This window comes from Macrobrachium rosenbergii, chromosome 55, assembly GCF_040412425.1.
Source record: "Macrobrachium rosenbergii isolate ZJJX-2024 chromosome 55, ASM4041242v1, whole genome shotgun sequence".
NCBI lineage: Eukaryota > Metazoa > Arthropoda > Malacostraca > Decapoda > Palaemonidae > Macrobrachium > Macrobrachium rosenbergii.
Window position 1 is genome coordinate 11,282,904 of NC_089795.1, and position 27,399 is coordinate 11,310,302.

Genomic DNA, 27,399 nt, shown 5'->3' on the forward strand with positions numbered 1-27,399 from the left:
GCCTAAGCAACTATGCCAAAAACGCAGGGACATTGGCCAGGTTGTCCAAAAAGGAAACAAAAGGGAACCATAGTTGCACGATTCAATATTATTCATAAATTCAAATTTAAAATCAAAGAAAAAATTGTTTAAACTTAGCAAAAGGCACTGATCATACCTGCCTTGCATTCCACAATAAAAAAATGTATAATTTTTTGCAAAAAGAGTAGAAGTTTCACATCTAGTGCTTCAAATTAGCAATGTTTTTTCCATACAGTGTAACATGTCATGTTTTTGTGTCAATTTAAAAATATAATTTCTTTACATTTCTTTTTTTTTTTCTATTTCTACCTGGATCAAACGTCCACAATACAACCCCACTGCGAAGACAAGGGAGGGGAGAAGAGGAGGAGTGGCTCCCCGATGCTCCGCAGGGTACCGCGCCCGGGGTGGCGCCGCACAGCTGGACCTCCAGTTTTTCTCTGAAGGGATATGGTAACCCGGCTACTATATCCCTACAATTAATCGTAGCCGGTGACATAGAATTAAACCCAGGCCCCTACACATGTCCCATCTGCAGCACACGAGTCACAGCTTCTCGCACCGGGGGTGGATCAGTCCACTGCAACTTGTGTGGTGAGTGGGTACACCTTCGGTGCACCACACTGAGAACACTAAAAGACTACAATGTACATTGGAAGTGCATCATATGCCGTAACACACACACACAAACAATAACAATACACAACAAGCACTTCCTATCCAACAAAACACCAACCAACCAACACCACACAGATCACCATCTCCCACATCTACCACACTTTCCTCCAATCCCAGAACACCATCACCCATTCCTACAAATCAAACATCCCCACAAACCCCAACACCCCACAGCACACACTCACCTAACGCCCACAGAAATGCACCACTAAATACACGCACTCACACACTTAAGACATAATCGCCGCAACATAAACATCTTACAATTAAACATTGACGGCATTCGCAACAAACACATTGTACTAAAACATTTCATGCACAAACAAAAGATCCACATAGCCATCATTCAAGAAACAAAACTGAAACACACACATAAAACACCCAACATACCAAATTACACAGCCATCAGACAAGACAGGCAACATGGTGATGGCGGAGGCCTCATCACATACATACACCATAACATATCCTACACTGAAAAAACGCAGCACATCAGAACACTAACACAAGTAGACAGACATACAGAACTACAAGCATTTAATATCAAAATAGGGCACAATAAACAAATCACAATCATCAACACATACATCCCTCCAGAATATTCACCGGGTTTACCAGCAAACTTCACAATTAGACTGCAGGCGTTGAATACCCTCCCAGATATACTTCTGGGAGGAGATTTCAATGCCAAACACACAGACTGGTACGCCCACCAAGACATCACACAAAGAGACACAGACATCTCAACACAATTAGACCAGCTATACATACTAAACAACACAGATATGCACACACACATACCACACCAAGCCAACTTTAGTCTCACTTCCCCAGACATAACATTTTGCTCACCCAACACAGCACCATCAATCACATGGAAAACACAAACAGACCTATCATCAGACCACCTTCCTATCTTAATAACACTCCGAACCACACATGACACTTTCTCACATACAAGACGCACCATCCCTAACTACAAGCGCTGCCTGGGATGAGTACTTGAAACCACTGAGGCTCATTTCCGGGAGCTAAACCACACACGCATAACATCATCACAGACACTAAACAATACAACAATACAATTCAACGACATAATAAACAATGCAGACAAAAGAAACGTTCCCAAAGGCAACAGAAAACACTACAACCCAAACTTCACGCCTGACATAAACAGACTCATAACAGAACGAAACAATTCAAGAAACACACCAACCCCACACACACAAATCACAACGAATCGCATACATGATTTAAACACAGAAATAAACACCAAATTAACTCAAAAACAGACAGAGAACTGGCAAACTTTTCAAGGTACACTAGACTACAGAACCAACCCATCCAAACTACACAAAACTATCAACAGTCTCATCAATTCAAACAGTGGGAACACTCAAAGTCACGCCTCAATCACCACATCTGACAAGATCCCTTCACGCAAACAAGCCAACATCTTAATAAACCACTACGCAAAAATCAGCCACCTACGCAAATACAAAGAAGACAGACACATCTGCAGACGCAAACAACAGTTCCCATTAGATTACACAGTAATACTAGCCACAACAGAAGACACTGCTAGAATCATTAAACAACTTAAAAACTCTGCAGCCATGGGCATCCATAACATTTCAAACATTCACTTAAAACATCTAGGTCCCCATGGCACACAAACACTTACAAACATAGCCAACTATTCATACGCACACTGCATTATACCACACATTTGGAAACTGGGGAAAATAATAGCACTTCTAAAACCAAACAAAACACTTAAACAAGCAGCTTCATACAGACCTATAACTTTACTCTGCACACCATCAAAAGTAGTAGAACGCCTCATCTTACGCAAAACCACACCACACATACCACTGTCACCCACTCAACATGGCTACAGACCACACCACTCCACAACACTACTCACCAACCTCACACAAAAAATACAAGATGGCATTAACTCCAGACGCCCACCACAAAGAACGCTGCTAATCACAATAGACATAAGTAAAGCCTTTGACGCCATCTCTAGACCACTTCTCATCAACAAAGTTTACAACACCACACTACACAACAACACCAAACGCTGGCTCGCCAATTACTTAACAGACAGACAAGCATTTGTACACTACAATGGCGAGTCATCCAAAATCAGAAACTTCCCGAACGGCGTCCCCACAAGGCTCCGTCCTAAGCCCAACACTTTTTAACCTATTCGTGCATGACATACCAACACCACCTAACAACATATACATCTCCTCATATGCAGACGATCTAACAATCATATCAATACATGCAGACAAAAACGTATGCTCCACACAAGTACAGACTTACATAACACAACTTGAAAACTGGCTCACACAAAACAGATTACAGGTAGCACCAACAAAATCCACAAGTACACTACTCACTAGTCACAACAAAGAACATCAGTACAGACCCACAGCAACGCTGAACAACACCACAATTCCACACACACACGAAACAAAAATCCTAGGAGTCACATACAACACTTCAATGTCATTTGCTCCACATGTCAGTAACATCATCAAGAAATGCAGACCTAGACTAAATGCACTAAGATCACTAACAGGCACAACATTTGGACAACAAAAGAAACGCTCATCACAGTATACAAACAATACATCCGCTCCATAATAAACTACGCCAGCCCAGCCTGGCACCCTGCTATATCCAACACACAACTAAACAAACTACAAATAATACAAAACACAGCTCTTAGAATCATCCTTGGCAGTACACAATCCACACCAATAGAACACTTTTACACGCCGAAACCAAGATTCCCACCATCAGGCAACACTTAGACATGAGAGGCACACAATTCTTGGCATCGGTCTTAAACAACACAAACAGCCCATGCTATTACCTTCACGACCACCCTCCAACACACAGGCAAATAGCGAATACACCACACAGACACTATACAAATATCTTGAATTCTATACCACCACCCACAAACATCACACAAAACAAAAGCACATCCATACTCACCTCACCAGACAAGCACTTAATAACCTTCCCAACAACAAAATACTCGGCACCCCACCCAACATAAGCAGCACAGAAACACAGCTCTCAAGATTGGAGAGAGTACACCTGACTCGACTTAAACAGTGGTCATCACCAATCACTAAACACCTACAAACACCGCACATAGACAACACCCAAACAGACATATGTCCACTCTGCCAAGTTAGTCCCCACACAATTACGCATCTCTTAGACTGCCCTAACTTGGCAGCCCTTAGACAACAACACAACATCCACACTACCACACAGTTATGGCCGGATCCAGTAAGCGTGGTGTCGTCCTTGCGCGGTGCAGGCTTCCTGGCATAACAGAGTCTGGGGAACCACAACAACAACAACAACAAGGTGGTTAAGTTAGTTTGTGACCGACGATAGGAGTGGGAGTCCTGCCCAGCCATTCGGTACACGATCACGTTGCCTTTCGGCCCAGGTAACAGAATAAAGGGTGGCTTGAGGTGGGCCGTTTATGTAAAGACCTTCAAGTTTGTAAGTTAGGAGAAATACAAATTATTTTAAAAATTGTTGTTAGTTCCTACACAAATAAAAACTTCGGTCTTTACATATGGAGACTTACTTTTTGGTGGGAGGATTCTGAGTAAATCTCTAGACTGACTGGTAGTTCGACTCACCAAGGACTCTCTTCCTGGTCATGTAGAACAAAGGAAGGAGTCCCATACCTACGACCTGTTGAGCATATGCGATGTTCAACTGTCAGACTTCTCGGCCTTTTGAATTAACGATTTTATGTCACTGATTCAAAAAGGGCTGGGATGAATCCAAACTGTCAGAGACATTAAAAGGCTAATAAAAACCAATGGGTTTGTTTTATTGTCAGCCCCTCTCTCCCCTTGCTAGAGAGAGGGGTAGGACTAGCATCTGTTAATCTACAGAATTCTAGATTATAGACAGGGTACTCAGATATCTGAACTCACCTGGAGATTCTTGAAGAGCTAAGAAAGCTGCCTTGAGTTCCAGGATTCCAGGATATTGATGTGGAGGTGTCTGTTGTTCTGGTTCCAGACCCATGAAACCAGCAACCCTTCCAGGTGTGCGGCCCATCCTTCGGTCGATGCATCTGAGAACAGAAGCATCTTGGGAGAGGGAGTGTGTAGCGACACTCCTATTACGAGGTTCCTGTTGTACAGCCACCACCAGGCTAAGTCCTGCCTCACTTCCTCTGAGAGAGGAATAGGAAGGAATGGGAGGAATGCCGCCCCTAGTGTCCCCTTCCCTTCTTCTTAACCCAGGTTGGGAAGGGTGCTGAAAGGGGTGCTGTTGCGCACCCTTCCTAACGGGGCCAGAAGAAGGCTGAGTGTTCCTACAAGAGCCCTTGGAAGCTTCTCCTCTTCAACACCAAGTTTGCCCACAGGTTAGCTGTCTGGTAGGCTAGGTAGGAGATGGCCCTACCTCCAAACAGCAACAGTCTCTTGAATGTGGCTTCCCCTCTGGAGTTCACAGAACTTGAAGTGGAAGAGGAAGCGATTCTGGACACCACAAGGGACCAACGATCGATGCAAGAGACTGTCTGATGTTGCCAAGACAGTCGATTCCAGTGCTAATACCTCATCCTGCAAAGGCTTCTCTGATGGGACGTAGTATCGCTTCTGACGAATGGGAGGAGGATGAAGTGTCTTGTGCGAGCAGCTAGACCGGAGTAAATTCTCGTGCTCAGACGCAAAAGAATTCACCTAGTCCAAAACCTCTTCAGCAAGACCAGACAAAGGCAGGCTCACCGAAGCTCTGGGTTCCTTCTGGGGTCCCCAGAAGGCTTCAAGGGCTGAAGGACAATACATGGGAGTGGCCAAGGTCTCTTCCTCTAGATTGTTGTATTGACGAATCAGTCTAATGATCTCAGCGTAGGCCCCCTGTAAGTGAGGGGTGTCTGCGTCCAGGGGAAAAAGACCCTCGAGCCCCTCCAGGTCACGTTCTTCCTGGGTACTCTCTCTGCAAGGAAGACACTCTCGTCAGAACCCCTGGCAACCTCTCCGCCACTCGACCATATGACCGGTCAGGTCCGAGGTCAGTAACCAGCCGAACTGCACCCACTGTTCTGAAGGCCAAAAACGACACTCAGAAGGACTGGTCTGGTTGCATACGTGCTTCCTGTAGAGTGTGCATAGCGTATGTGGGTCAATCTCCAAGGTGGAGAGGATGCGGTTGCAGGGTTTGGAACCGCCTGGGCAACACCTCGTGACACGAGGCTTCCTCTCCTTGGGCCGAGATGAGTCGTGGGTTAGCATAATGTAAATCAAGGCAAATAACAGCTACAAGCATTCAAACACAAGCATACACAAGTATCCACAATATCACAAAAACACAATCAAAAACAAAAGACAGTCTATCTCCACTGGCAGCCGAAAGTAAAGCGCGTGCGTACCAACTGGGTGGGCGGGACCCCGACCCCTACTGTCGGTAGCTAACTGCCCCAACCACCTCATTTAAAAGTAAAATGGCTTTTCCCAGCTCATGCCGCAAGTAAATCCCACTCTAACCTTAAATCTTCAGGGGGCAAATTTTCACCTGGCCAGGGGGAGCAATACCCCAATTTAACACCGCACAGCATAATGTATGTGCAACTATTCTGCAATGTTATCAACATTTTAGTATTATTTTACTTTAAACCATTATTGCATTATGGGCTCGAAAATACAATTTTTCCGTTCTGATGTGTTCTTTCAACATTTCTCACATTCATTCTGCTTGAAAATGATAAAATTTGTCTCAAATCTCATGCAATTGGCCAAATGTGGAATTTCCTGGCCTTTCCATTGATATATGTTTTATCATTGTACGTTTATTATGTCTCTCACAATCGCCATCTGTTTGTCTGTCAACAAACACAGATGTCCGGAACATTACCTCTGTTTTGCCCTGTGTAGAAACTACTTTAGGGCTCGCACCAGCCAATAACAGCCATGAGGATTCTGTACATTCATTTACGGGCTGCTCTAGAAGCAAGAGCCCGTGCTGGCACAAGGCCAGCTAAATCTAAAACAACAACATGTACATTCATTCAGTAAGGAACCACAATAAACCAGATCACACCCATCCAGTATGTCACTCAATACTATCCTAAGTATCCTTACAATATTACTGTTCACTACCCTTACATTCTATAATGTGGGGGGGACCACATTGAGGAAGTGGGGTTTTCGGGAGGGGTACAGCACAAACAAGATAAATAATACAAGGACGTTCATCACACTGATATAGCTCTTATTCAGATGAAGGTGAGAAGTTCACCGAAAGCTTTCAAACTACGGTAATACCATGCGCTTGGGTGAGGACTTGGTGTCAAGGGTGTGTTGAGGTTAGGCATTTACTAACAAAACCAACAACAGAAACATTCAAAACACAAATTAAAACACAAAACACACAAAAAGATATTTTCAAATTCAAAATTTGACCAGTCAAGTCAACACATGGAACAACTGAACCTCAACGAGACGCCGACCTGAATATTGGCAAGAGGCCTCCAGCTGACGCCATTCAGAGAAAAGTACTTTATCTGGAGTTTTCAAATTAAAAAAGATATTTCTGGAAACTGAAATAAAATAAAAAGCTTTGGAAGGAGAAAATGGCAGATTGATTGGAGGTTTTTTTTTTTGATGAATTCACCTCCTTAAGATTCAGAGCACGGGCGATGCTACTGTGATGACATGCAAGTGAATGAATCTCTCTCTCTCTCCTCTCTTTCTCTCTCTCTCTCTCTCTCCGTAACCTCCATTGTATCATGAAAAAGTAGATATTTTAAGCAACTTGTATTCTAGTTTAAGAATAATTGTAACGAGTAAAGATAATAATAGTAATAATAATAAATGGGTCATTCAGTCGAAATGGAGACTGACGCGACGTTTAAATTAAAACCGACCAATTACAACTCGGCTGCCACGTGCGTTCGTATCCGTTCATCCGGTTCAAATAATTTTGAAAAAATCACTACTAATTTCTCGTAATTTTTTCCCGAATTCGAAATGAAACTGAAAGTTTGTTATTGACGATGAAAAATGACATTTCACTTTACTTAAAACGAATTGGTATTACTTAACCTCGCGAAACAGACATAACAATATTTTTATCTTTATTTTTTCAAAGGTTTCGGAAGAGTTGTTGCATTTCGCTCGGCACGGGCGATGTTTCTCTTCATTTGCTCTAATAAGGGTCAAAAGATTTATCTCTCTCTCTCTCTCTCTCAGTTCGGGCTGCTTTACTTCTCTTTGTAATGGAGAGACTGTGTTCTGATTGCAGCTCTCTCTCTCTCTCTCTCTCTCTCTCAGGCCTATTACTATGTAGATGGAAAATGACAAAAAGACCAAGAATTTATATTATACAAATTTAATTTAAAAAAGATACTGCGTCTTTCTTAATCCCCCTATTCTCTCTCTCTCTCTCTCTCTCTCTCTCTCTCTCTCTCTCTCTCTAATGAAAAACGTTAAAATTTAAATGGAATTTATGATAACGTCATCTGCTTAGGTGATGTCGTCATTGGGGAAAGATAATGATTTTCCTCCTTGGAGAGAGAGAGAGAGAGAGAGAGAGAGAGAGAACGTGCTGGAGCTTATGACTAATTGAAGTCTCATTCTTTGCTTACAAAACAACAGTATCGTGGAGAGGAATGAGGATTGAGGAAAGAGGATTGAGGAATGAGGAAGACTAAAGAGGAATGAGAAATGAGTATTAAGGAATGAGGATTGGGGTGAGTACCGAGCAGTGAGGAATGATTAATCTGAAGGAGGAATGAGGATTGAGTCATGAATAGTGAGGGTTGAGGAACGGGAGATAAGTGATGAGGAATTAGATGTAAGGAGGAATGGGGAATAAGCACTGAAGAATGAGGAAGGAGGATTGAGGAATGGGGAATAGGTAATGACGAAGGATGAATTAGGAATGAGGAATGAAGAATAAGGAATGAGAAGTGATGAAGGAGGAAGAGAACTGAGGAATTACGAATGAAGAATGAGGGAGGAAGGAGGAGAGAGGATGAGGAATGAGTAATAAGGAGTGAGGAATGAGGAGTAAGGGAGGTAGGAGGAGTGAGTAATAAGGAATGAAGAACGAGCAGTGAGGAAAGAGGAATGAGAAAAGAGGAACAAGAAATGACGATTGAAGAAGGACATTCAAACACGTAAGGGAGAAGCCCACTACAGAAGTTCGAGATTGGTCTAGTCACATAACAAGACTCAATTCTCCATTAACTTCTATTCCTCCAGTGAGAGAGAGAGAGAGAGAGAGAGAGAGAAAGGCAAGAAACGTGTCTTAACGAAAAGTACACGAGAAAGATTACAAATGGAAATCAAAACAAATGAATAGACGACATTTACGGGGTACGGAAACCAAACCACGTTCTTGTAACTATCCCAGGTAATATATGATGACAATCGGTCACTCACACAAACACACATACACACACACATACTGGAGCACTTACACAAACCCCTACATGCGTACACACATAGCAGACGCACTTACACAAACGTGGTAAGCTCCGTTGACAATTTGTCTATTCATTGGCCACTGACCCCTACGTGCGGTGTTCACTCTGACATTGGTGGGCTGCTCTCTCTCTCTCTCTCTCTCTCTCTCTCTCTCTCTCTCTCTCTCTCTCTCTCTCTCTCTCTCTCTCTCACTGACATCTCATGTTATATAAGGCCTTGTGGAAGTTACATTGTAATAAATACTACCAGAGATGAATATATATTTACGTAGCCAGCTTCTTGCTGCTGCAATATTTACACTATTATTATTATTGTTATTATTATTATTATTATTATTATTATTATTATTACACTAAAACCTCACACGAGTACCGAATTACTTGAATTTACTGTGACACTTAATTCACGGTGACAGTGAATTCACAGTGGCAGTGAATTCACAGTGACAGTGAATTCAGTGACAATGAATTCATGTTGACTGAATTCACAGTGACGATGAATTCATAGTGACAATGAATTCATGTTGACTGAATTCACAGTGACAATGAATTCACAGTGACAATGAATTCACAGTGGCGGTGAATTCACTATCCCAAAATTAATGGCGATAGCAGTGGAATTTTTTTCAGGATCATTTCTGAATTACCTTCTGACTCCTCTGAGTCTCTTCAATAACAACAGGATCCCAGTCTTCTTGGGAAACCTCTTCATTACTAACACTAGGTGAACTTCACTTTCCTGGTCTTAGCTCAAAGATCCTTCACTTGATCCTTCTGGTGCAGGTAAATCCTCAGTTTCTTCACTTGCAGACGTTAGTTCTCTTCATACTCCCGGCAGTTACACAACTTGGAAGCAGGTGGGGGTTCTTCTAATCTAAAATCTACCGTAAGACTGATCCTCAACGGTTTGTCTGTCACTATAGGACAAGGAACAAATGGTACACCACCAACTTCATTACCCAGTAAAGCATGTACACCTTCACCAACTGGTGAGTCCTTTACAGCAAAATCAACATTCCCTGTCACTAATTCACAGGACAGGTGCAAGCGGCATGTAGGAGTTACCACCTCTCCTCCTAAACCCTTCAAAATAACTGAATCTCCGGTGAGATTCTTCTCTAACTGTGGGTGAGCACCACGAACTACCACACTATGGTTACTCCCCATATCATGTAATGCCTTGACTGGTACCTGCACACTCCCTCCTTGAGTTGTCAGCGTACCTTCATAGATACATGGCTTAAAAGCCTCCAAGCTTGAGGTTACATTTTCACTGGTTGCTAAACACTCAGCTTGTTTAGTCTCAGTCTTCCCCACACTGCTCTTCATAGTTTGTTTCACCTGGTTACCTTTAACCACTTGACCAACCGGCTTGGTCTGTTGTTGTGTCTGATAACAATCTCGACTGTTGTGTCCTGCTCTTCCACACTTGAAGCAGACAGCATTAGTCTTCTGTATCTGTCTTGAGAAACTGGATGATGAGGATTTGACATTCGATTGCTAAGGGGTATTACCTGGCTTTGTCTGCACTGGCATTGCCACTAGAAGGATTCCCAGTTGTAATGTTCTTGAAATTTGGATGTGACCTAAAACCTGTGCATTGTTGGTTCTGGTACCTGACACTACAATTCCTTTTGCTACAAATTATACTGTAGTCCTCACTCAGTGTAGCAACTTTGTCAAGTTTCTTAACCTCTCTCTCTCTCTCTCTTAAACAGGCTCTTATATGTTCAGGAATTCCTCTAAGATATTGCTCTAGGACTACTAACTCCTCAAGTTCGTCTATAGATTTAACTTTAGCAGCCTCCAACCATCGTTTAAAACATCTTCTTACTTTGTAAGCACAAACCAAGAAAGTCATCTTGTCATCCTTTCTCAAAGATCTGTGTCTTTCATTGTAATGTTCAGGGGTCATCTGGTAAACTTGTAGCACATTGTGTTTGAGTACCTTGTACTTTTTACACTGATCAGCTGATAAGGCTAAATAGGCACTTCTTCCTTTACCAGTGAGAACACACCGTACCAAGACTGACCATTTATCCTCTGGCCATTCCATACCTGAAGCCACTTTTTCAAAGTGATCAAAAACTCATCTCGAGCTTCTTCTGTAAACTTTGGAATCAACTTCTGCACTCTTACTATGTCAAATACAGGGCCTGAATTACCTTGGGTAGGGTTAGACGGTGTTACAGGTAATGTGGATCGAGCTTTTGTTAACTCCATCTCCCTTTCATGTCTTGCTCTTTCTTCTTCTGCTTCTCTTTCTCTTTTCTTCCTTTCCTCTCTTGCTCTTTCTCTCTCTTCTTCTGCTGCTCTTTCTTCTTCTTCCCTTTCTTATTTTTCTTTATCTTCCTGTCTTCTCTCTCTTTCTGCCATCATTCTCAGCTTAGTCAAACTTTCTTCTCTTTCTTTATCTGCTTGCATTTTCAGCTGAATGAAGCTTTCTTCTGCAGCTATGCACCTAAGCTCTAACTCTGCATCACTTTTCTCTTTCTGTTGTTCTTGCTCATTTATAAATTCTGCCTCAGCTGCATTCAACAATTCTTGTGCCTCTCCCAACCCTTCATCTATTTTACCAGAGTCCATCAATGCTTGGACTGCAATACATCTGATTTGTGCCTTAATCATGCCCCTAGAAAACATTACCCCCACTGCTAGAGCAGTCCACTGTGCCTTAGTCAGGTTGGAGTCAGATAACTCTTGGATAGATGGAGCAGCTAAAAAGTTAAGTATACCTTAGTTTTACCAGACCACTGAGCTGATTAACAGCTCTCCTAGAGAGGGCTGGCCCCAAGGATTAGTTAATTTCCATAGCGTTCATACAATGGTCTGAAAATGGGACAGGTGTTGTGGTTACATTAAGAATTTTATCAAAAATGCGTCTTGAATAGAACCTGTCAAGAGGAGATCCATAATTTTTCTTTACAAAAGAGTATTCGGGTAATCCTTTTTCGAAAGTAGTATCCTTTAACCTAAGTGTCTGATTAAAGATAAAAACGTTTTTGACATTACATGGTGACTGATGACTACAGCTGAATTCTCCGCCTAAAATGGCGTTGTCTCTTTTATGCCTCATCTAAAAGGGGTTAGGTCTGAAGTCTTCCCTAACCTTACCATTATTCGCCCACCCAGAGGGAGCATAAACACTCTAAATGATGATTCAGAGTTATTATAACGTATCTGTATACCAATAATACTCCCTCCACATCGGTGTCTTGGTTAATAATCTCAACATTTTTCCGTTTAGGTACCATTATTAAGGTACCACCTTTGGATAACACTGTGGGTTTGAAAGTTACTTCATACATATTGAAAGTGTCCAACAAGGAGAGAGGGATCTTCAAATTGTGCTCCTGCAAAGGAAGTCCGTCAAATTTTTGGGAGCTTAACATCGCTCGTAATTCTAATTGGTTGTCTGTACTGCAAAAACCATTATCATTAAATGTCGCTACTGTTAAGGACATAATTTTCATTTGTTGCTAATTTCCTTCCTTAACCAGCTTCAATTTACCATCTTCTTCAAGTTTTAAATTCTATTTCCCACGTTCTGACATTTCATCATTTTTATGAGAATTTTCCTGCAAATTAAAATATCCGCCGATATTCTCAGTATCCATGTTAATACAAGGAACTTGAAATGGGTGATAAATTCAATAGGGATTCCTTATCACAAGACACTTCATTATGACTACTCTGTGTAGAGGGGTAGTCAGTCAAGCATTGAAACGTGGACTCACGCACCAAGCTACTCCCCACTGAAACGTGGACTCACGCACCAAGCTGCTCCCCACTATCACTTATCTCACTGCTATCCAGCAGTATATTATCACTGTGATTTCCTTTATCAGATTTTGCATGATTTGTATCACGTACTAATGATGCAATAAGCAAGGCGACATCAGGTTGATTCATAACTTATTTCCTTACCTCTTTCATCAACCACACCCATGCCACTGAATATTGCTCTCACTATTTTCACAACCTGTGGCTAAATGCGCTGAACTGCCACATTTATGACAGGTTTTTTTTTACAGTTCACTGTATATGAAGTTAATCTTAAATCCACATATACTATAGATGAAGGAATATTCTCTGATATCTATTTTTGCAGTCCTCAGCCACTCAGTAGATATTCACCTTTTCTATGTACAAGAATATTATTTCTGATATCGTAAACCTTCCCAGAACGACTCAAAGCATTATTCTCTAGAATGCCATTCTGCATTTTAAACGGAGCTCCTCTGATTGATACATACGTTTGAGTACTGCTCAGGTTTACTGTTCTTACTGAATTCTTTGCACCTACTTTGAATGTTTTATCTTCATTATTCAATGGAAAATTCTCAGAATATCCATTATCAGCAAATTAACAACTCTGTTGGGAGGCATCAGTTGAAATCAGACGATTTCCGCGTCTTGGATATTCAAAATGACAAAAACTACATCAAATGCAGAGTCACAGGTTGCAGTGGATGTAAAATGCAATACAACTGAATTGCCACGTCTCAGAATACAAGGTTTACTTGCCATGATTTCCATTAATCCTTTTTTATAATCCAAAACCTGAAGCCGGTGTCGAGAGCAGCCAAAGTGCGTCCACACCCCACCAGAGCTCGGAGGGAACTGTGAGTCAACCATTGATGTCAATGATGTACTGTAGATTTGAGTAGTTTAGAGCCTAGTGATAGGTTATAGATGTTAACATTTCGAAGGATGAACCCAATTGGACTAATGATGAGTTTATTAAAGCTCAGACAAAGAATCAAGATCTTCCTCTAGAATCAAGTGAAGTATCTGATTTGACTGTTACCAAATTTATGATAATCAGAAATATTTTATATAGGCTAATAATGGTTCCCTTTGTTTGCAGGACTGAGCCAATGACTTTAGCCTATGAGAATGGCTTGGCTGGTCATTTTGGCACTCATAAGACTGCTGGTAGGTTGCCTATGAATTATTACTGGCCCAAGTTGAAGGCAGATGTGAAGAGACTTTTAGTTAATAGCTGTGACGTCTGTCAGAAGGTCGGAGAGTCCAAACCAGTCAGTACAAAAGCTCCTCTGTGTCTTATTCCTGTTGGGCCATTACCGAAGACTCGCAGCGGAGATGAATATTATCCTAACAATAACGGATAAAGATGTCTCGATGTCCTGAGGCAATATCACTGCCGACGATAAAAAAAAAGTGTTAAAACTGTTGATGTACTAATTGATTTTTACACAGGGTTTGGGATGCCTAAAATAAGTCCATCAGATTGTGGTTCTAATTTTGTCAGTAGGTATTTCCGATGTAAAATGGCAGAGCTAAATATTAAACATGTAACTTCTCCCTATCGCCTGGAAAGTCTGGGAGCTCTGGAAAGACTTCACCAAACCTTGAAATCTATAATAAAGAAGTGCTGTCTGATCAGTGGTTCTGCCCCGAGTCAGTCTTTAGGTTTTTCGCCTTCATCCATTTCAGGGAGCGCGAGTCATCATTTTCCTCAAATATCTTTCAAACGAATTATTTGATTGAAATGGTACTTTGACACAGTGCACAGGACACCTCCAGCTAATTTTTGTTGATGTAGCTCTATAATAGCGAGTGCGGTGAATCACTGGTATATAGTCAGTGTATTTGTATAGGAAGCTCTATAATAGTGAGTGCGGTGAATCACTGGTATATAGTCAGTGTATTTGTATAGGAAGCTCTATAATAGCGAGTGCAGTGACTCACTGGTATATAGACAGTGTATTCTTATAGGATGCTCTATAGCAGCAGGTGCAGTGAGTCACTGGTATATAGACAAGTGTTCTTTGTGGAGAAAGTTTTATGGCCTAAACTTGGAAACCCTGTTGTCACATGAAAGGTTTTAGTGTAATCTCAATTGTTTCGCTCATGTTTGCTCAACTGTGATGTGCATTGAGTTTGGGAGGTGGGTTGTAGGTTTTGGGTTGTGTGTTATGTAACATTAGCCACATGTGCACACAGGTTGCTAATCGTGATTCTGCTAATCTTTGTTCTTGCATCGCCTCTGGTTCAGTTATACAACCAAGGAGTACTCTCTGTCTGACGGTAAGGTCTAATATTACCTTGTCCCTGAAGGGGATTACCGTCTTTTGGCGCCACCGTTGCTTATTTGGGGTCCAAACCTGTGCCTTTTAGCCGAGATGGTTCGGACGGGAGGCGGGGATCTCGACTATTCCCACCTTGAGGAGATCACGGCTTGATATTAAAGTCCTTATAATCAACTTATTATGTGATTTGATAGGTTATTCTTTCTTTCCGTCCCTCTCATCCTTTCTGGACACCCTGTGTAAGTGTGGATGTGTTGCTTTCTGTATTTAATTGTGTAAGTGTGTTAGGTATGGTTTCATAAGGCTAATTGCTTTTCAAATTTATTTGTGTATCTAAGAGGTTCAGGTGCTGACTTCTGACAGACGGGTGGTTGTGAGGTTATGATATCACGCAGAGGAGAAGCAGCCTGTGAGGCTTCATATCAATCGATTCTAACAAAAGAAACGCGAAAGATTTTGCACGACTAAAAATTCTTTGGATTTTAAAAATCAGTGGGGAGGTTATCTCTTCAGCGCGGAAAGTCAGGGACTCAATGAGGACTTTCCTGATTTTCAACTTTAATTTGTACAATCTGATTAAATATCATTTATGGAAGACAGTCAGTGAACCAGTAGAATCTGCTAATCGTTCAAAGGCCTTGAGAAACCAAATTGACTTAAGGATAAAATGTACTCAGAGAAGTGACAAGTTCACGTCTGCAAACTGTGTTTATGGAAATGACGACATCTTGAACAACTGAAAGAAAAAAAAAATCAAAGGATTGTTGATAATATTGCCTAGAGGGTGCTTGGGAAGGCGTTTGTTTTAAACCCTGTGTGAAATAAAGATAGATTTTCCAAGAGGGAATCACGGTTAAGGAAGTAGGTTCTTGAATCTACTTTTCTGCGGATACTGCATTACGATTTAGCCTCCTGACGTCATCCAATGGCGGCGACATCAGGGTTCTGCGCTTTGTTTGAGGGAGCCGTCGCAGATTAGGGGTGAATTACCCCCTTGGGGTAGCTTAACAAGGGGGTTAACAACACCTGTGTAAGTCGAAAGGCGCAATTAGGACTTTTTCTCGTTGCTTTTCCATCGGTGAAATCGTCCGTTTCACTCCTCTGAATAAATAATGAAAAAGGTTCACTGGGAGACATATAGTGCTTGGTTAAATGGAACGTTGCAAGTGTTTTGTACCAAATGGAACAAAGGAACGCTAAAACGGAACTGGTCAACGTAGCTGCTTGAGGCAGAGAACGAAAGCCATGATGTGGGATGAGTGTGTCTGAGGAAGGGGGATTATCTGCCTGGCACTGACCCTTCAGTTACTCCAAAGTTCAAATTCCTCTCAAACGTTCCATTGGATATCTGTCACAGCAGCTCAGTGAATTAGCGAAGGAAATAATGGAAGTCAGGTCAGATAACTTCACAGATTTTAAATGATCTTAAGAGAGTTTCCGTTAAAAAGATGAGAGGTATTTAAAATGAATCGTCTGTCAGTTTGTTCCAAGAGCTTCTGTGAGATCGTGTCACCTCTTCTGACGACAAATCTCTTCCTACGGATTCTGGGTTTTCTTAAGGATTTGTTCCTAACAAGGGTAATATTATGCAGATGTAAATAATGTATTTTGTTGGTTAGAATAGTTCTGTAAAGAATCCACTTCACGATAAAGTGTCAAACATTCCACCTGGTGTGTAAATGGCTCTCATACTGCACAAGAATGGAAAATGCAATTCAGAACCAGTAATAAACAATAAGCTAGCTCAAGCTCAACATAATCTCTCTCTCTCTCTCTCTCTACACATTTTGCTGACTTCCATCATGGAGACAAAATTAAGATGTCGAAGGAATTTCAAAGAATCACTCTTTTCCTTTCTGTGATGAACTTTCAACATATTACAGTCAGTGACAGTTACTGGCGCACCCACAGACAATCACAGGAGCCGGACTCACTGATCACGAACCTTTGTGCAACCGAATGAAGCGGCCACTAAACTGATTAATAGTTATGACAGAGAAATTTCGTACAAATATATTCATGAAATTCTGGCCACAAAAGATAGATTGTATATGATGAAAATATCAAATAATAAACTATGTGAAAATTGCAATGATGCATTTATTTCTGTAAGTGTAACAAGAAACTGCTTGATTGGTTTTGTGATTTACTGAATGAATTGTGTCACATCAAGACAAAAAGTTTATTGAAAAATTTAAAATTGGATTTTGAAGCAGTCAAAAAACAGGACAGGAACACTGCTGTAATTCTGATTTGTGACTATGTTGTTGGGATTTAGAGCCTCGATGGCCAAGTCGGTTAGAGCAGCAGCCTCAGAATTCTTAGAGGTCTGTGGCGGGGTTCAAATCTGCAGCCGACCGGTCAGAGAGGTGGACACTTTGCTATCCGTGTAGACACCCTGGGATTATGTATGTAATCAACAGATAGGTTTGTTTAAAAGCAAATGGGTGTTACAGACTAATACACACACACAAACAAAGCCACTCCAACATCTTCTAAAAACATAACAGACACCTCACACGTCTCGACTGTCAACCTAACCGTGCAAACGACTCCTCACTGCTGGGAGAAGGGGCGCTGGTGACTGGTACAATACATGTACATACGCTACCGGGGTCTAAGCGATGATAGGCAGGGCAGCCGATCGAGGCTACAAAGTCTACCCCAAAGCCAAATCAAAGTCCTTGGGATTTCGTTAGCCCACACAGCAGGAATAAACGAAAACGATAGTAACAGGCGGTTTATAAAATCAAGGATAATAAAAAATAGATATGTACTGATAAAACCTTATACGGGTAACTACAGAAAAATATTAACGTTGAAATGCATAGAATATTTGTAAAGTGTACAGGATAAAATATTTGTCAACCCGAATGGCACGATAAAATTATATTTGTTTTTGGCACAGTTAAGTCAACTTTGATTAAATTCCGATTGCAGTGCTGTTAAACAATGTAAAATATTGTATATTTTCCCCTAATAAAAGATAAATAAATAAAAAAAGCAGAGGCCGACGGTGTGGGAGTTCTCTGACGGGGAGTTCTTTCACCATCAAGTAGTATGAATGCTGGTGAGTGCTGTCTTGTATATATATATATATATATATATATATATATATATATATATATATATATATATATATATATATATATATATATATATATATATATACACACACACACACATACAGTATATATATATGTCTGTGTGTGTATGAGAGGGAAAGAGATATAGATTACTGATACCTTATTCAGCCAATCCACTTCACACCTTGTTTTTGAGTTCATGTCATGAACCGGAGTCCAACAATTCATGATGACACACTGATGAGCCTCGGCGGTGCCACCATCACCAGACGCCCTTTCAGTGTACAACCAACGGCCTGTCGGAGAACGCCTGAAGACAGCGCTGGGGAACGGCCATCCCATCTGGTAAGATGACCTCACATCTACATTCGTTTGATCTCTTGCTCCGATTGTTTGTTAACTCTTTAAACTGCTGTATAATGATGATGGAGTACAATCAATCTGTAATTTCTGGGGGGGGGGGAGGTGGGTCCACTTGGTAAAGATCCGTAAATAATATACAAATTATACGTGGACTATATAATATATAATCACCAATGGAAGGCTCACCACCACCCATCAAGCTGCTTCAGTGCCACAGTGTGCCACTCACCTTTCTTCTTGTATGTGTCGTTGCTTCCCTTCCTGCAGAATTCTTCACACCATTTCGTAAAAATCTTCTGTCTAATTCCCCAAAAAGATTCCCAACAAGTACACATTTTTCAATTCCCACTGCATTCCATCCAATCAATTATAATATGTATATATGTATATATATATATATATATATATATATATATATATATATATATATATATATATATATATATATATTAATCAGTGCTTGATATATAGAGTGAGATAGAGATGATGTAAGTAAGAACGTCTCGTTATTTCGCAGTTCTAAAACAGTTACGGGCGTCCTGAAATGTGCTCTTATGTTATAACCACGAATGGGGGATGGATGCGCGGATTGCAAAACAGGATGTTACTAAATAAGCGAACGGTTCACCCAATTCAGCTACTCTCTCTCTCTCTCTCTCTCTCTCTCTCTCTCTCTCTCTCTCTCTCTCTCTCTCTCTCTCTCTCTCTCTCTCTATCTAATATTTATATACCTCTTTAAAAAAATTGTGTATATATATATATATATATATATATATATATATATATATATATATATATATATATATATATATATATATATATAGTCTCAGTAATCGGGCGGCTACTTGGAAATCTTAGCTTAATGATGAATAATATTGCCAAGACCAGGAAGAACATTCTTTATTATACGAGCTTTCGAGGTATAAAACCTCATCATCAGGCTGAAAAACCGACAAGGATGAGAATCAATGAAATTACAATAAAATGAATTGTCATAATAAATCTTCAGCAAAAATACTAACCAAATATATAAAACGAATAGTAAGTACAAACTAAGAGGGTGAGACGCAAAATATAACGAAAGAGTAAAATTTTAACAAACTACCACTCACAAAGTTAAAATATTTAACAACCCAACTGAGTACCTACTAGTTGAATACCAGACGAGTTGTTGTTCAATTCCGATTTCATCTTTGCAATAACCAGCTACTCTAAAATCAAAAGATCCAGTCTATTTGAACAAAAAAAGACAGTGCCTGAAAATCCAGGTCAATGAAACCGGAATTGAACAACATTCAAATTCAAATTCAAAAAATTTATTGACATAAAAAAAAAAGGCGTCGAAAGGAGCTGTTAGTCTTGCTAGACAGCCCAATCAAAAAAATAAATGACGTTACAACCAGTTTTAACAATTTGAAGGGCTTTCTACATAAATTTCGAAATTACAAAAAGTGAATTTACACAAACCTTATGAGACTTTCACAAAATCAGAATTACATAATACTTAATCACATCTATAATTTTCATGCAACAGACATTCTAGCAAAGTCCACAATTTCAGTAGAAATAAACTAAAACCAAATGCATCTGTTATAATTGAACTGAATACTACAATGCACTTCAAATCGACTTAAAACTCGTCTGGTACTCAACTAGCTATCGTGTAATTTCATAGTAGGTACACAATTGGGTCGTTAAATTTTTTAACTTTGTGATTTATTGCGACAATTCACTTTATTGTTATTTTATTGATTCTCATCCCTGTCGGTTTTTCAACTTGATGATGAGGTTTTATACCTCGAAAGCTCCTATAATAAAGAATGTTGTTCCTGGTCTTGACAATATTATTCATCATTAAAGCATATATATATATATATATATATATATATATATATATATATATATATATATATATATATATATATATATATATACATATACATGTTTGTGAGTGTGTCATATTATGCCATTTCGACCACGTACAGTACATGAATGTTGTCATAACATACAACCGTGTGTAAACGTCTGAGCTCATGGCATGTCATGCTGTTATGTAGTACATGAATGTTGTCATAACATACAACCGTTTGTAAACGTCTGAGCTCATGACATGTCATGCTGTTATGTAAAGTGTAACCTTATTGTCGTCGCTGGGTGAAGGACAGAGCCTCCGTTGAATAAGATGTCCCCAAATACAGCGCTTTATTTTTTCTGAAGCTCTGCCATACAATGATTCGCGTTTCTTACAGTCTTAGTTTTGTATTTGCCTTCGTTTGGTGGTTATTTTGAAATCTAAAAAGCAACTATTTGTTTTCACTGAAGGCGATACAAAGTAGGAGATAGCAGAACACTGCACGACTCAACGACAGCTTTCCGTTGACTGAGAAAGCTTCGGCAAAGCACGGTGCAATTTCGGACGAAGACCACGAAATTCGAGGTGAAAATGTTGACGAAGCATCTGAAGTGGCTTTTTATTAATATCTGCTTTAAAGGATGAAGCCTTCTCATGATACTGTGAATTCCACTTACCATTTAGACGAGAATACATTCGCCATTACGACTTATTTTGTTTAGAACGTAAATTTTTAGAATTCCTATCGATCTACGGATAGAAGCAAGATATTTTAATTAAGGCATTTCTGTAGTGCGGGGAGCATTGCAAGATATAAAAATGTTGTAACTGCGCTTAAATTGCAAAGATAATAATAGCTATTTTGACATACCCAGGCTGGTTAAGTACAAGCACAGGGCGGCAGAGAACATCAGTGAAAGTTCAGGCATAAATCCCGCTGAGTACACAACTTAGAAGCATTCCCTTAATTCTAGTAGCTACTGTATGTAGCATTCACTATCAAGATAATGAGAGTTCGGAACTCCAGACACGATGAGGACTGCACTGTAATGATCACAATAAGCAAATACCCAAATCATAGAAAGAAGCCCAATATTACATAATTACTTCTCATCTGGAGAATTTTTTCTGCAAAACTAGGATGGAGGATTTCGAACCTCGAAAAAATATAATATACAATTTAATAAACATTATAAATATACATTTCATACATACATATGCAGTTACAAGCTCTAGTGGAAACCAGACTATCTATTATTATTCACAACCTTTCTAAAACTTTTAGCAAACAGCCCCCGCCTCGTCTCTCAATCCGGGAATGACCAAAAACAGTAATACCCTTCAAAGAAAAAATGACCAGATTTTTGTCAAGCCTCAAAGTAGTCAATATTTATTATTTCAGGCTCACTGTTATATAAGCGGACCAAGGCTATTTTCTGACTCAAGGGTACAGAGTGCTAGGTCTGAAGGAAACACCTCCCAGAGCGAAGAACTATCAGTGATAGTAACCAGGTACCCCCCATGAGAATCCTGTAATTCCTAGTCTAGACGTGGAACGGTTGCTTATTTTTATCTCGTACCTGTAAAAACATAACTGTCTCATTTTCTTAAAACCTAACACCTTATTGCCATCATAATACCCAAAGTACTGTTAGTATTTGCTTCGTCAATTTGTGGGACGAGCTCTATAAAGCACTGAGGTTTTACTGTTAAATTTAGGTTTAGCCACTGGGTCAACAGGAAATCACAATGTGATCTAGTCGAGTAACCTATAAATCACGTACTAATTACCTATTAGCATGGCTCCAGTTTCCCTGTCACTACATTCTTGCCTGCATGCTGAAACAATGCGTCAGCTCTGGAGAATGAAGTTAGCCTCAACCCCAGACTCTCTTATAATCCTTCCCTTACAGTCTCATATCCATCAAAATTAACAGTGGCTGGCCCATGGCACTAGTAAATTTCCTATATATATTCGTTATTCTTTACTTTTTGCCACACTGAACCACCATCAAAGCCATATCTTTCAGTTTTGGGTTCGGTATCTGAATTTATTGCATCGGACAATGCGTTCAATGGTGGTACTGACTAGCAGAGGCTTGTCAGACCTTCCTCATACTTCTGGCCAGAAAAGAGAAAGGCATCGCAACCTCGAGAGAGAGGTCTGCTGATCCTGATTATATTATGAACTATTGAAACAGGAATAACATGTCAATTGTCGAGAATTTTCTCTATGGTAGATTGAGTGGACTGTATTTTTGGGTTCTTGCCTGATGTTTTGGGCTGGGATGCGAAGTCCTAATGACACGAATCAGAAGCAGAAGTGACACTTCGTTAGAAGTTTTACAGTTTTATTACAAAAAATGAACTAAGAAATCTGCCACTGCTTCGCGCGTTTACGTTAATGATTAAACAAACAATTGACTCAACTTAGTACAACGCTAGCGACAGCTATGCTAACAAAGACCGGACCACGCGTCCCAGAAAACATGTACTGAATGTTTAGTTGCAGGAAAATCAAGAGTTTCTCAGTGCTGTGCCGGCCACGTTACTAGCAAAGTCGAAATTCCATCACAAGGCTGGAAATTTTCTGGACAGCAAATGGGTGTTCTTACAACTCGGAAAGCTGACTCAAAATGGCAGCAACTTACTTCCAAGAAGTTTTGAATAACGTTCTGCCAGAACTAATTTTCTAGACATGTTCCGTATCCCAGTTGGTTTATTGGACATCTTTGGATAACTAGAGTGGTGCCGGACTTGATCACAGCTCACCAAAACCACAAATCCATCGGCTTTCAATCAAAGCGTACCTACCTCTGCAGCATTTTAACAGTAGACCTAATAAGCTCAACAGTCATAACAACATTTTCAAAATAGGAATGTGAATTACAACAAGTTTCGTTTGACTGGTGAAGCTTTAGGCTGTGTTCAAACTACCTGAATGTTGCAAAATGATTTATATGCCTAAAAAAATAATCTAAGTCTACAGAGATGTAATCTCTCTTACTAAAGAATTTATTTGTATACATTACTACCTGTTCTCTGAAGAGTAAAAGATGATGATGATTTTAATTATATGGAGAAGATGCTATTAATCGAAATATCTATCAGTATTAATGTCAAGGCCTATGGAACACTTTTTCTTTTAACAGGCTTAACATATTATTTTCCTAGAAGTCTTTCTGCTCGATTTTGGTGGATAATTCATTCATTCATAAGGTATCTTGAAGTGCAAGAATGTGCAGATAACTTCATACGCTTTCTGGCCAGATATTGTTGCTATAGAGATGTGAATGCAAAGTGTAAAGTAAAGAAACCTAACACACCTAGGCCTAGGAACAAAATCTTGGCTTTGGCAAAAGAATAATTGCATAGGAGAATAGTTGCTAGTAAACATCAATTTTTGAAGCTGTCAACACATATAACTTAAATCATTTCATTTTTATGAAAATCCAAATATTCCTCTAATAAATATAAAACGAATGTTTTCAAGATGATTTCTTTGTTGCTAATTGTAGACCTATGTTCCAGGTGGTTCATGTTACACCCACTCTAATGGTTGCGTCACACAGGCTCCGCCCATCCGTTGATATCGGTGGGTGCGTTCTGGCTACAGTAATACTTTTGTATTTACTTATTTGCATTTTTTCAGCGTTCAGGCGTAAAAAGAATCAAATAGGACTCTTTCAAAATTTATGGTTGCTTTGCCAGGAATATTAATGTTATGACAATTTTTTTAGTTTTTTTTTATTATTTTAACATTTGAACTGAGGTTTGACGACGACATTTTTTTGTCAAACATATCGGCGATGAGTGAACGAAACTTTTGATAATGTTTGTAACTTTTTTCCAAACTTTGGCTACATGTGATATTTTCTTACAGTTTGAAATATATGACAGACTCCACTGTTATGAAACATATTATAGCCTTATTGTGTGAAATAATCGCATTTTCACATTGAAATAAGAAAAAATTTGGAGCATGTTAGCTGCCAGTTCGTGAATTTTGAACGAAATCCTATGCAATCATGTCGTATTACTTAAGAGCATAGCTGTACAAATACAGGCAGTCCTCTGTTTATGACAGGGGTTCTGTTCCGACATCGCGTCGTAAGCCGAAAATCGTTGTAAACCGAAAAATCGTCCAAAATCGGCAAAAACCCTAAGAAAACCTAACTTTTAATGCTTTGGATGTATTTAAAACGTTGTAAACTGCATTTTTATCGAGTTTTTCATAAAAAACTCTAAATTTTGATTATTCTGCCATTTTGGAGCCATATATCTTCTGTTGGACCAGCGTCATGTGTATCGTAACCCCAAAACATGCGTCGTAAACCAGAAATAATATCTGATGAATATATTTGAAAAGCATCGTAACCTCAGAACGTCGTAAGTCGGACCCTTCGTAACCCGGGGACTGCCTGTATACAGTAATCACGTACAGTACGAAAGATAGCCATTAATTATAACTGGGCAGAGGAATACATTTAGTCAGAAAGATTAAAGACAATAAGCTGCTTGGATCCAACATAAAACAAAGCTATCAGACAAAATCAGCAATAGGTAGCATCTGCGCTTTCGCGGAGTTCAGTCGGCAGAATGACGTACTGCCTAGGAATCCACAGCAGGGATAAAAAATGGCCAACAACATGCAGGATACTATCACCACAGCACTCGTCATGTATAGCGGAGTAGTTGCAAGTGAAATATGGTATATCAATATACATTAACCCTTATTCAGAATCCATGAAAACTCACTAACCATGTTTCCAGAATAGTGAGTGGACGACAGATAACGTATAAAAGTTTACATACAAAATACTAAACAGTATACATTCATAATAACAAAGTAATTAACATTAAAGTTAATAATAATTATAGAAAACATTCAACTCACAAGATGGTTGGTGGAGGGCTGCTTTGGTAAATAACAATGGGAGTTTTACATTTTCAAGAGGGAACGAAACTCCCCAAGGATATTAAAGCGACCGAGCTACAGGTGCTCCATCTATTGCTAAGTTTGTTTATCAATATGAAACTACTGACAACATGTATATATATTATATGTATATGTATAAATTTATAAACATGTATTTATATTGTTACATGGGTCCTTCGGCCAATGAGTTTAATCATTAATTACTTTGATTTATATTGCCTTGCTTTACCTAAGACCCACGCAATTCCGTCAATTAAGGCTAAACTTACCTCTAAAGAACAGATAGTGAATAGATCAGGTAGTCGGTTAACACTCGTTAACAAAGAACAACGGTTTATTCATAACCATGTTCTATGAATTCAGCAAACTTACTGGAACACTAGTTTTAGCAAAATGTAAATAAAATAAAATGAAATGGATTGTTTACAGGAGCTAACAGCAGCTCTGAATATTAGTCCGTCTTAGGACACACTTCAATGCTACATAGAATGAACGCAACAGATTTAGGTTTCTCAGACGCTGGATCAGGAATTTGCTGCAAGGTCGAATTAAGGCTTCTTGATCTAATGATGGAGGTTCCTCTCCCAGAAAGAGGATGTTGTGCAGGCACAAGGCGTATGGAATTTTGGAAAAGGACGCATCCAGATAACAATCTTGTATTACAGAAACTGTCACTTGCCACTACTAATCACAAGGGGACGATTCTTAGTTCAAAAAATATGTTTAACACCATGGAAGAAGAGTTATGTGACTCCACTAGACAACAATAATTGTACTTGATAGATGACTTTATAAATGGGTCATGTTTTACTAGGATTTCTTGGTCAATGACTGTTTAAGAGAGTAAAAACTGAAACACGAAAAATGAGAGTTGCAGTAAAAAATTTCAACGATTGGCCCATCACTACCTTACATGTACGGATTAATCAAAACCATAAAAGAGATCTTCCTATTCGGCCCATTATCAGTTCAACCGGTTCTATTATTAGTTATAAACTTTCTAAATATCTAGTTAAATTACTATCACCTGTTCTGGGCACTATCTCAAATTCCAATTTACAAAACTCGGTTGATTTTTGTCCTAGGTTTTCTCATATTGAATTATCCAGTGCTGATGAATTAACCAGTTTTGATGTGAAATCTTTATTTACTAAAGTACCTATTGATGACTTACTTCCATACTCATCACAAAATTTTGATTTGTATAATCTAGAATTACCCACCAATGTCATTATCAATCTGATATCCCTTTGTGTAAAAAATTGTAAATTCACTTTCAATGGTAATCTTTATGGACAAATATTAGGTATGGCTTTGGGAAACCAGCTTTTACCGCTTTTGTCTAATATCTACATGGAGTTCTTCAAGTCTAGACTTATTCCAAGAAATCTAGTCTCTAAAGTATTTTGGGTTAGATATGTAGACGACTACTTTTTTTTATTGTAAAAGACAATGTAAATATTCCTGATTTCTTGAATACAATTAACAACTTGTACCATCCATAAAATTCACAATAGAATATGAAGAAAATAATTGCATTACATTTTTGGACGTCTTAATTATTAGAAGTAACACCAATTTTTGTTTTAAAGTATATAGGGAACCCGCGAATAATTTTTGTCATATATTAATTTTTATTCCATCCATGCTGAACAAATTAAGGTTTCAGCATTTTCCGTTATGTATCTTAGAGCTCTTAGAATTTGTAGTCCTGAATTTTTGGAAGATGAGTTTAAAATTATTGAAAAAATAGGATATTCATTATGTTATCCTTCATATTTTTTGGAACTTGGGAGAACAAAGCAAAAATGACATTACAATCCAACCAATTACAATCCAACCAGAGTTAACACAGAACTTGAGAATATTCTTTGTTTACCATTTCACCCTGATTTCATTCCTGCAACGCCCATTTT

At 39.3% G+C, this 27,399-nt stretch overlaps 1 protein-coding gene and 1 long non-coding RNA gene across 2 annotated transcripts in view; one reads left to right on the top strand and one right to left on the bottom strand.

Moving 5' to 3' along the window:
• The window catches only part of LOC136835912 (uncharacterized), a 31,993-nt gene extending 18,166 nt beyond the window's left edge, over positions 1 to 13,827 (bottom strand). Inside the window, exon 1 of the long non-coding RNA XR_010852291.1 lies at positions 13,715 to 13,827. This is a non-coding gene — a long non-coding RNA (uncharacterized lncRNA). The remainder of the gene's footprint in view (positions 1 to 13,714) is intronic.
• A 4,713-nt stretch (positions 13,828 to 18,540) lies between these two features.
• Positions 18,541 to 27,399, top strand: part of LOC136835897 (organic cation transporter protein-like) — a 53,793-nt gene continuing 44,934 nt past the window's right edge. Inside the window, exon 1 of the mRNA XM_067099750.1 lies at positions 18,541 to 18,674. The gene's annotated coding sequence lies outside the window, so the exon portion shown is untranslated. The remainder of the gene's footprint in view (positions 18,675 to 27,399) is intronic.